Source organism: Trachemys scripta, chromosome 3 (assembly GCF_013100865.1).
Source record: "Trachemys scripta elegans isolate TJP31775 chromosome 3, CAS_Tse_1.0, whole genome shotgun sequence".
NCBI classification, from domain to species: Eukaryota; Metazoa; Chordata; order Testudines; family Emydidae; genus Trachemys; species Trachemys scripta.
In genome coordinates this window covers 164,183,032-164,193,427 of record NC_048300.1, presented here as the reverse complement: position 1 = coordinate 164,193,427, position 10,396 = coordinate 164,183,032, and the positions used below count along the sequence as shown (strand labels likewise).

Here is a 10,396-nt window from a genome sequence, read left to right as displayed (position 1 = left end):
GGTGCGCTGGGCCGCGGGGCCGGGGGGTGCGCCGGGCCGCCGGGGGCCGGCAGTGCTGGGCGGGCTGGGGGTGGTCGGCCGGGGGCCGGGGCCGGCACCCCAGGGCCCGAGCCGACCCAGGCTGGAGCCGCCAGGGGGCCAGCCTCGGCCGCGCCTCCTCCCCCCACACCGCCCCTTACCTGCTACAGGCTTCCCGCGACTCAAATGTTCGCGGGAAGCAGGGGAGGGGGCGGAGACTTTGGGAGGGGGCGGAGTTGGGGCGGGGGGGGCGGGGCCGGGGCCCCTGGGAGTGTCCTCCATTTGGAGGCACAAAATATGGTAACCCTATATTGGGCGGTTAGGAATTTCAGGACAGAATTGTATTCCTATCACCTCCAGAGAAAGGAAAGAGCCTAGAACATGTAAAAGGAAATTTAGTTTGATAGTTTTCTGTCTGGTAAGAACTCACTTATCAATAGACACAGCTGGAAAACCCTTATGTCTGTATAGATGTAGTTGTGAAATCCTCACTTCTGTATTGTTTTGTATGTTTATTTGCATGGTCTCTGTCTGGTTCTGTAATTGTTTCTGTCTGCTGTATAATTAATTTTGTTGGGTGTAAACCAATTAAGGTGGTGGAATATAATTGGTTAAATAACCATGTTACAGTACGTTAGGATTGGTTAGTTACATTTCAGTAAAATGATTGGTTAAGGTATAGCTAAGCAGAACTCAAGTTTTACTATATAGTCTGCAGTCAATCAGGAAGAAAGGGGGGAATGGGAACAGGGAATGGGGGTGGGGAAATTGGAATCATATTTTGCTAAGGGGGGAATGGGAACAGGGAATGGGAACAGGGATGGCTCTGTGGTGTCAGAGCTGGGAAGGGGGACACTGAGGAAGGAAACTGGAATCATGCTTGCTGGAAGTTCACCCCAATAAACATCGAATTGTTTGTGCCTTTGGACTTTGGGTATTGCTGCTCTCTGTTCATGTGAGAAGGACCAGGGAAGTGAGAGGGTGAAGGAATAAGCCCCCTAACATCCCTCCTCACCCCTCTTCAAAACTTATGTCGCTCAGGGGTGTGATATTCCATCCCCTGAGCGACCTAAATTACGCTGGCATAAGCGCTAGTGTGCACAGCTTCTCCTGCTGACATAGCTACAGCTGCTCATTTGGGGTGGATTAATTATGCTGATGGGAGAGCTCTCTCCCATTGGCATACAGCAGTGACACAAGAGGTCTTACAGTGGCGCAGCTGCATCAGTACAGCTGTGCCGCTGTAAGTTCTCTAGTGTAGACATAGCCTAAGTGGTCTGTGTAGAACCTGCTTGTGTGCACTAAAGGTTGCCTACTGTGCTTTAACATAGTGCTGTTTGAAACTGTACTACATTAAAGTGCACTAGGAAACGGTCCAAGCAGATTATGCATTACAGTATATACTACTGTAATAAGTAATGTATATACATTACTCATTATAATATATACAAAGAGAAAGTACCAATCCCACTCCCTGCGTTCAAGTTTTGGATATTTATCTAAAACTCAAATTGCTAAAAATATATCCAGAAAAATGAAATTAATCAACCCCTCAAAACAGAAGCCCTAGGTATGTCAGTGGCAGTTTTTCCACTAATTTCAGTGGGTTTTGGATTAGGTCCTTAGATAGCAAAATGACAATTGAGAGTTTAACATACATTTATCTAAAAACAATTGGCCTATGCTTGTGTATACTGGTGAGTATGTATTACAGGCCTTCCTCTGTGCCCAATTCACAGAAAATATGGGCATCAGACATAACGAATACACTAGTTATACTTTGCATTTAATTGGTGATCTGGAGGCACTTTACACACACATTAATGAGTTAGGTAATATATTTGTGAACATTCACTGTGGTCTAAATTGAAATTGACCTTGATAAAATTCTCTAGCCCCTTCATTTGTCATGAACATTTGTATGAGCATGATTCAATTCACAGAAAGAAAAAGCGTTTTATATATTCAATACACTTTTGTATTTGCACTGGTAGTGTCCACAGTGCCATCCTGAAACACTCTTGTAGAGTGAGGAGGTGAAAAGGAAAGAGGCTAGTTTTCGATGAGGAGGAGAATAGCTGTAAACAAAATAAAAATGAGCAGCAGCAGCAAGGAGGTGGTGGAGCGTGTGTCAGAACTTCCGAAGAGACGGTGGTGACGTGGGAGAAAGTTCCACTCTCTGTTCATTTCTTCCTTTTTCCTTATGTGGTGATGAGGAGTGTTTCCCACCGGGATTCCTACCCAGTGCTAATCTGCTTAGATATTTGTTGTGCACTGCTGTCACCTAAGTCACATGGGGGTGGTTGCTGCTTGCTCTAGATAACCTTTATAAACAGGAACAGTGCCTGACGAAACTGCAAGGAACTGAATGTCTCAGAGGGAGGGTGACAGACACAGCAGGAGGTAATCAGGCCTAAGAAACTTTAGGATACTTAACCTTTCCCTCTCCTCTTTCAAATAAAACAGAGCATTCTCTCTGGCTATCCGCCTGGACCCGGGATTTAATAATAATGATGAATTGCAGATTGAAGGAGAGGAGAAGAAAAGAGCCTGATTTATTGATTATGTAATGGACTTTGTAGTCACTCTTCCCTGTCACATTCACACCAGTAATTCTAAGCAGCTGTGAAGGAAATCCAAGTGGATTTTCCATGATTTTTCAATGCACAACACCCACTATCATAAAATGGACCCAAAAAACCTTATCCAACGATCACATGAATAATTAGTATTACTGCACAGTTTGAAATGTCTTTTCAAATAGTTCATCCCCCAAATCATAGAAAACTGTCACTATGCTAGGAACATTTGAAAAAATCAAGAGTTAAAAGACAGAATTTTAAAATCCATTTACAAACTGGGAGGATGTGTCACTTCCTTAGGAACAGGAGAGAGGTAAACCAAGGGATATATATAAAGACCTAAAAATCCAGCTGAAGGTGCACCTAGCAGTGTTCAGATGCCCAATGATCACCTTGGGATAATTGGTGCAAACACTGTGGGGTGACAGGGACACTTTCTCCTTCCTTGCCAAATTTTTATTATCCTGTTGATATCCCCTACTAAGCCCCTGTGGGGCTAATATGTTCTCTCTCATGGTTTCTTCCCTGTCATAGATCATAGAATCATAGACTTTAAGGTCAGAAGGGACCATTATGATCATCTGGTCTGACCTCCTGCACAACGCAGGCCACAGAATCTCACCCACCCACTCCTGTATCAGACCTATGTCTGAGCCATTGAAGTCCTCAAATCATGGTTTAAAGACTTCGTGCCCCACGCTGCAAAGGAAGGCGAAAAACCCCCAAGGCTTCTGCCAATCTGCCCTGGAGGAAAATTCCTTCCCGACCCCAAATATGGCAATCAGCTAAACCCTGAGTATGTGGGCAAGACTCCTCACCATCCAGATTTTCATGTGTGGTTGCACCATTGCTTAAGGTTACCACTGCTTAAGCATCCCAGAACTAAAAGCCATTCTACCTAGTAGAAGGTCTTCATAGAGATCAGTCGGGCAAATGTAATTACAAAGGTCCAGATTTTGCAAGGTACTTAAGCATATTCCCAACTTTAAGCACCGGAATAATCCTATTGTTACCTTGTTGAATGTATGCCAGGGGTCGGCAACCTTTCAGAAGTGGTGTGCCGAGTCTTCATTTATTCACTCTATTTTAAGGTTTTGCGTGCCAGTAATACATTTTAACATTTTTAGAAGGTCTCTTTCTATAAGTCTATAATATATAACTAAACTATTGTTGTATGTAAAGTAAATAAGGTTTTTAAAGTGTTTAAGAAGCTTCATTTAAAATTAAATTAAAATGCAGAGCTCCCCGGACCGGTGGCCAGGACCCAGGCAGTGTGAGTGCCACTGAAAATCAGCTCACGTGCCGCCTTCGGCATGCATGCCATAAGTTGCCTACCCCGATGTAGGCCAAAGAAAGTGCATTCTAGGGAAGAAGAGGAATTTCTACATTTCTGAGGGCCAGAGATCTGGGTGGAAGCAACCTTGAGTTTTCAGAGGAAGCCTGGCATGTTTGAGACAGTAATATCCTTTTGGTATCACATTTGATGATAGCAGTCTGGATTCCTTTTGGATAGTAGGCACTCCCTGTACTTAAAGTTAATCACTACCATATTACAAATGCTGTTTCCTTGCCATCCCCTTCTGTATCTGCCAATATCCCTATCATGCCACATGCCGCATCCCTCCCCATATTATTTTTCTGCCCCACATCCTGTTCCTAGTGTTGTGTTGATGTACAGCCAGAAGCACAGAAAAGAAGTGAGGTCATAACAGAGGATAGTACTTTTGTAGCGATAACCAGGAGGTGACAGCCAGCAGTATTCTTAAGGCACCTAAGGTTAACATTTAGGCACCACTGATATTCACGAAACCACCACTCAGCTGCCACCTAATCCTGTAGGTGCCAAAATTTCTGCTGGTGGGCATGTGCAAAGCTGTCTGAGTTCTGACACCAACTGCTTGGTGCCTTAGCTCATGCCTAAGGCCCAGTGGGATTCTTAAACCATGTCCTCCTCTATTTATCTCGCCTGCAGAGCCAAATCTAGTAGGCATGCTCACAGCACACCCAACCTTCACAGAAGACAGCTGGGAACAAGTAGGTCAGGAATTTGGGGGACTGGCTAGGTATGCATGTTCCCCAGGATACCCAAAAGCCTAGCAGAGAAGACACTCCCCTGAGATGTGGAAGATCTAGATTTGAATTCTCTCCGTTGGAGCTGGGACTTGAATTCATGGTTCCCACATCCCCAGTGAGTGCCCTAACCCCACCAGGCTAGTGGGTGTTATGGGGTAGAGCTCTCTCAATCTCTCCTGTTGAACCTGTTCCACTTTGTAAAATTAGCTATTCATTGGGGCAGGGACTTGTGCCCTGACCACTAGGCTATAGAGTCTCTTTGCTTTTTCACAGGACAGAACAGGGCTGACCTGACCTAGCTGCCTACCTCCAGGAGATGGCTCTCAGCCAAGAATCCCCAGCAGAGACAGGTGCTTCCCTCAGCCCATCGAGTCAGGTGCTTCAAGCCCTTTGTGGATCTGGGCCTTAAGTCCCACCCCTTTCCTCTGCATTTTACCCCTGTCTGCTTTAGGTGAGTCCCTGCTCAGCTTGCTGGTTTCTGTGAATCCCTTTCTCAGATGCTTAACTCTACCCACACAAGACATGGGGAGCCTACACACTGAACTCGGACTGTGAATTCCACTGGGCAGCAGGCATGAGCTAAGGCACCAAGCAGCATTTAGGAATTGGACCTTTGGGCATTGGATGCCTAGGTCAGCTGTGTGAATCTAGCCCTAACTCTTTCAATGCCTTCTAGCTTATGTACCTTGCTTGTCTGCTGCCTTACATTGGACCTGATTGAATACCCACTGAGGAAAGGGGAGTCTTTCAACAGGAGTTGGATCAGGCCTGCCTAGCTGCATGTTGTGTCCTTTGGACAATGGTGCTTTGTTGCAGCCCAGAAGCCACAGCCCTGTGGGCATGTTTGCACACAACTGACATCTCCTACTACACCCTGAATAAAGGGTCTGCAGTTGAAGAGATCCTGAGTGTAATCCAAGACAGACAGGGCAGGCTGTACATTCCTATGATCAGTTTTTTAAAGATAGTAAATATACGACAAGGCACTAAAAGCAGAGGGTGTAATCAGAACTTAACAGTACCCCTGAAAACCAACCCCCCCCACCCAAAAATACAACAGGAGACAAGAGGGAGCCATGGGTGAGCTGTTGCTCTTATATATTACATGTTAATTACTCTAACAGCTGTCTCTGTGCCAACAACCTACATTCATTGCATATGCACTCATACCACCTCATCTGCCTATAGAGATGTAATAGATTTGGTTGAGCTGCCCCTGCTGGACAGTTGCCAAACTGCTGAAAGAGGTTCCTAATGCTGAATCCCACATATTTGCTGGTACTGGGCAGAATATAGACACTGTCCCTGGGACCACACTCCGGGTGCAGACCTCATGTTTGACACCCCTCTTGGCAGTGGGGACCCTGCAGTCCAATTGCCTAGGACATGAAACTACTGCCATCTTCCCAACCCTCTCCAGCAGCTCTTGCATGTTTCCCAGAATCCCAACAAAGTTGGGAGGGTTCTGGTTTATATAGTTTACCTCTTCAGGGGTATGCAATAGTGAAAACAAACAGACAAACTTTGCAAAACATCATTACTGTTTACTTAGGTAGCACAAGAAATACACGGATCTATACAAAACAATAAACTCACCTATAGGCATTTCCCTGCTTCAGGTTCCTCCCCACTCCAGATAGTTCTTGAGTATAGAATAGGATCCTTCTCTTGCAGTTGGTTCGTGGTTTCTCTTCAGAATCACAGTACCTCTCTAGGTCAGCTACTTACTCTGCCCTTGGTCAGTCCCACAGTTAAACCAGACCCTTCTGCTACAAAAATCCTCCCCAAAGTGTCCTGTCTCAGTGAATCTCTTGAGTTTATGTCTCACCTACAATACCTGGTTCCTTATTCTGCTGCTGGGAATTTTCTTCTTTCTATTTCACTAGTCCCCTGCAGAGAAACTTGGTTGAACCGGTTTCCCTAGCCTTTCCACCTGAAAAAATTACCCTTTAAAGGTCTAATGACCCACCACTGTATCTAGTCTGGGAGAAACAAGCAACAGCCCTGTCAGCAAACGGTGGATTCCACATCCACATCAAAGCATTCCATGATACAGCAATTTCATACTAACAACTTGATAATATCAAGTAGAATTCATAAATTGTACATAGACAAATCCCTCAGATTGTCACAATAGCTCTAACTCTATCTAATTTACTTTGTAATTCATGGCCAGCTACTGTAAAATAATTCTAATCTATAGTTTACACCTTTCATTCATGGTTGTGATGTCAGAGTAGGGGATTGTGATCTCATTATTTTTAAAATACCAAATAATACAAACTGTCAACTTTAAAATTCAAGTTGCCGGTCAACTATTAGTTTCTATAATGCGCTTTTATACCTATCCCAGTTTTTCAGTTTTTAATTTTTGTTCTTTGGGCTGAATCATAGAAAGAGAGGGAAGAGGAAAATTGCTTCAAATTTAGCTTAAAAAAGATGTAATTTTAATGGTGCTCTTGTTTGGGGAAAAATACATGGAAACTGGTGGTGAAATTGCCAGCCATCCATTCTCATCCTAGAGAAGACTATCCCAGCAAAATGAAACTGTTGGCCTTGTAAGGGTTTAATTAGCATTTATCTTCAGCCATTACAGCTGGTCTGGAATCTTTTGACAAAATATTTTTCATTGGAAAGTGTCAATTAATTGAAAATGAAACTTCTTGTGGGAAAGACTAGGTTTTGCCAAACCGCTTTTTAAAAAAAAAACTTTTGAAAAGCTTTGACATTTTCAAAATGAAAAAAAAATCAATTTTTCTGGTCAAAAAGATTTTGTTTTGAAGTATAAGCTAACTATAATAAAAAAAGGTCAAAATTGAAACCAAATGTTTCAAAATTATTGAAATAAAGCATTTGGATTGACCCAAATTCTTTTTTTTCTGGTTGTCTGGTCTTGAAAAGTTAGAGATTTCTTCTTATTATCCCAATTTGGGATGGGAAAATATTTCAAAATCTTGAAAATTTTCCAGGATTAGAAAACTATTTTCTGCCCATCCCTAGTAGTCACACAAACATTGATTGCTAAGAAAGCTAACTTAGGAAGAACAAAGCCTCTATAAGCCCTGCCCATCTTGTACTCTCATGCAAGGGCCAGGCAAAATAACAGTGCTAGCTATTGGTGGAGTCTAGAGATTGCTCAGTCATAGTTAAGATTAAGATTCTGTCAAGGATATTTTTAGTAAAAGTCAGGAATAGGTCGCAAGGACCGACAGGTCACGGGCAATAAACAAAGATTTCCAGAAGCGCACAACTTGTCTCTGACTTTTACTAAAAATACCCTGGGGAGCGGGACTAACAATCAGAGCACTGCTGGGGGCTGACCTCCAGCAGTTGTTCCAGTCCCGACGCTGCTCCTGCGGCAGTGGCTGACGCAACCCTAGCCGCTGCTCCAGCCTTGGGGTCGCTGCTCTGGCAGCCCAGGTCTGACAGTTGCTCCAGCTCTGTCCCAGAAGAAGTTCCAGAGAGTCCCAGAATCTGTGACTTCTGTGACAGAATCGTACCCTTATTCATAGGCTCTGTATGGATGCATACCACCATAAAGATGACAAGGAAATGTGGGGAGGTGGAGTTATAAACCAGCACCCCTACCAAACTGACCCAGGGAGCTGGCTGGCAACAAAGGGAACAAGTTGCACCATCCTTGGGGAAGGATTAGGCTCATGATGTGCATTTGGTGGCAGGGCTCCCTTTGGGACAGCACATGTCTGGACCAACCCTACACAGGTAAATACTTAAAGGTACAATCTAGCATATCCTCATTTCTCTAATTGGTAATTAAAAGATGAAATAGCTGCATATAGCCCTATCCATACTAAAAATAAAGGAACTTAGCATTAACACAGTTGGAAAAGCAGGGTACCGAATTGTGCTTAAGCCTGGTGCACACGGCAAACATGATCTGGACTAACACAAGTCACTGCCACGCCAAGCAATGGGTCAGAAGCTCTAATCCAAAGTGTGAGTATGGGTGTGCTCATCCAGTTTTGCCAACATGTCTCAGAACCAGTAAAGTAGTCCAGTGACATGGGCAGGGCTTTCAAGTGATTATGAAACCTGTCATCACAGAAGTAGTGGGCTAGCAAGATGCAAAGAAGAAGGGAGAATGCCAGGAGGGAAGAGGCCTATACCAAAAGGGTGGCAGCACTCAAAGTGGGACAGAGTCGCTAGAAGCGTGGGATAGATCCTTTGCCAGAACTCTACAGGAAATTTGGGGGAGTATTGTGAACTTAAGGAAATGTTGTGCATTTAATTAGATTAATGTAATAAAAGGATTTAATAGGCCTTTTACATGCACACACACACACAATTTGATTTACAAGACGCATCATTCATGTAGTTTGTTATGCCAGGCACCAGAAACTCTTGATGTATTTATATTGTCATTCACCCACTTGTGTCTTGAGTCCACTCCTTCACATGTGAATTGGGGTGCTATCTTGTTGTCTTCATATAAATCTGGTAACAATCCTTCACATAATAAACGTATGGTCCCAATCCTATGAGGGCACCCAACTTCCATTATAATCAATGGGAAATAGGGGCACTCAGAACCCCCTAAGATAATGCCCTTTGTGTATATATTTTTTCTGCCTCTGTATACACCTACATATCATATACATGCATGTTCCTTATACGTTACATACTGTGCATACAGTAGGCAGAAACACCTCTTTTTTAACCAGCAAGTTAACTGATTGATGATTAAGATTTTAGAGGTAAGTGAGTAGGAGCTGGGCTCTTTCTTTCTTCCCATGTTAACAAGGCTTTTCTAATATAGTTGACATGGCTTAACATATGGCAATGATGTTTTTTATAATCCAAGCAGCCCTTAAGGAGGCATTGGGGAGGCTCAGTTTACAGCTCAAGGCACCAGGAGGATTTTATGTCTCCACTAATAAGACTTTAAAGTATATGGCTCCTTACTGGTCTTTGAAGTTATTATTGTTCGTTAAGTTTCACCTACACACAAAAAATGAGATTTTTAAATAGTTTTCTTATCCTTGACTTGGACCACTTTCACACAGAATGTGACAGTGGGGGGCAATCCTGACCTTTAGGTCAACATTTGCTCTTTTTAGGAGAGAGATCTGTTCCCAGCTCAAAAAATAATATTACAGAAAAAAATAACATGGCAGATTTTTTTCCCTTTAAATTACACTTTCATGCCTATTAGACTGACCTCACCCTTGGGAGAACCAATCAGTTGATTCTATATATAGCAACACATCTGCCCATAAATGGGCGCGAAGGGGTAGTAGCCTCTCTTTAGAGACAGAAATTATTTTTGTTTTCCTCAGCCAGAGCCTGCTAAGCTGAGTGAGGCTGTTCGTCCTCTCAGCTGTGCAATTTTTATTTCTCCCTAGGTAAGTATGTTTCCATTTTTTTAAAAAATTCAGAATCAACAGGAATGATGATAGAAAAATGTTATATACTTTTCTGTACAAAATATATGACATGTATTGGGGAAAATAAGAAAAAGGCATAATATACATTTACGAATAAAAGAAAAATGACAACAGGAGGGGAAAATATTGCATGGTTTTATTCTGTTCATTAATTTTATTTTAATGAATATTATTATATTTTAATCACTATCTTTCTACATAAATACAAACTCAAGGCAGGTGGGTTTATATGCTTTCCTTATTCCAAATACAGAGTTCCTCTTTCTTCTGTATTTACTTAAAAAAAGAAGAAAAAAATCATTAAATCTAGAATATAAA

At 42.8% G+C, this 10,396-nt stretch overlaps 1 protein-coding gene and 1 long non-coding RNA gene across 7 annotated transcripts in view; one reads left to right on the top strand and one right to left on the bottom strand.

The window, feature by feature from the left end:
• Positions 1-6,639, bottom strand: part of LOC117875248 — a 21,024-nt gene extending 14,385 nt beyond the window's left edge. Inside the window, exon 1 of the long non-coding RNA XR_004645236.1 lies at positions 6,270-6,639. This is a non-coding gene — a long non-coding RNA (uncharacterized LOC117875248). The remainder of the gene's footprint in view (positions 1-6,269) is intronic.
• A 3,298-nt stretch (positions 6,640-9,937) lies between these two features.
• Positions 9,938-10,396, top strand: part of MYOM2 (myomesin 2) — a 188,017-nt gene continuing 187,558 nt past the window's right edge. For all 6 annotated transcript variants that reach the window (XM_034766371.1, XM_034766372.1, XM_034766370.1 and 3 more), the window contains exon 1: positions 9,938-10,036. The gene's annotated coding sequence lies outside the window, so the exon portion shown is untranslated. The remainder of the gene's footprint in view (positions 10,037-10,396) is intronic.